This window comes from Egretta garzetta, unplaced genomic scaffold, assembly GCF_000687185.1.
Source record: "Egretta garzetta isolate BGI_Z169 unplaced genomic scaffold, ASM68718v1 scaffold225, whole genome shotgun sequence".
NCBI lineage: Eukaryota > Metazoa > Chordata > Aves > Pelecaniformes > Ardeidae > Egretta > Egretta garzetta.
The window spans coordinates 254406-255563 of record NW_009259684.1 but is presented as its reverse complement, the minus strand read 5'-3'; positions in this window follow the sequence as shown (position 1 = coordinate 255563).

The window sequence follows — 1158 nt, the reverse complement described above, 5'->3', positions numbered from 1 at the left end:
AAGGGGGGGGGGGGGGTGGGGGGGGATGAGAAAGTTCATCCCCTATCCGAGAAGTAAAGGAGCAGAGGGGAAGGTGTCATCGCCGGGCTTTGCTGAAAATCAAATTAAGTGGTATAAAATAAAATATAAAGGTAGAAAATAATGCTAGAATATAACGTTATAATGTGATGATAGAATATGAAGATATAATATAGAGCTAGAATATAGAGATAGAATGTAATGGTAGAATATATTGATATAATGCTAGAATATATTGACGTAATGCTAGAATATAATGCTAGAATATATTGATACAACATATCTATATAATATAATAATAGAATATAATAATAGAATATAATAATAATATAATATACTATAATATACTATAATATACTATAATGCAATATACTATACTATAATACACACTGTAATACACTATAAAATAGATAATAAAATATAATAAAATACCTTAATAAGATAGAATAATAAATACAAGACGTATAATAGAACTATTAAAATATAACAAATATAATAATAATAACAACAACAACAAGAGGAGGAGGAGGAGCAGGAGGAAAACAAGAGGCTGCGGTACGTTCGGATCGGTGTCCGTGGGGGGGAAGGTATGAATTTGGGGGGAGAGCAAAAGGGATTTTGCGCCTGGAGCGGAGGGGGGGAACAGGAATAAATCAACCCCTTTCCTGCCAACTTTCATTTTTTGGCGGTTTTGGCGCTGTTTCCCCGCCGGGAGCTGCGGTGCCTCGGAGCCCCGCGCTCTCCTGGTGCCCACCCAGGGGGGGGTGGTGTCCCCCGGCGCCTTTGGGTGCCCCCCAGCCGGCCAGCACCCAGCAAGGAGAGGGTTTTGCTGGCCCCCAGAGCCAGGCAGGACCCAGGGCTTTGCACTTCCCAGCTCTTCCAAGCGCCGCTTCCCAGCTGGGAGAAGCAAAATCCCAACCGCACCCCCCCCCAGGCGCTTTATTCCCACCCCACGCAGCCTTTCCCATGGCAAAGACCGACTGAAGAGCTGGAGCCATTGCGACATTTTATTCTTTTTATTTATTATCATGGGGTTTTGGTGGACCTACAGACAATTCCCAGCAACGTTGCCATTTTTCACGAGCGTTTGCCACCGCGGTGGGGAAATGCCCAGCTCCGGCCAGGGAGGCGGGAGGGGGA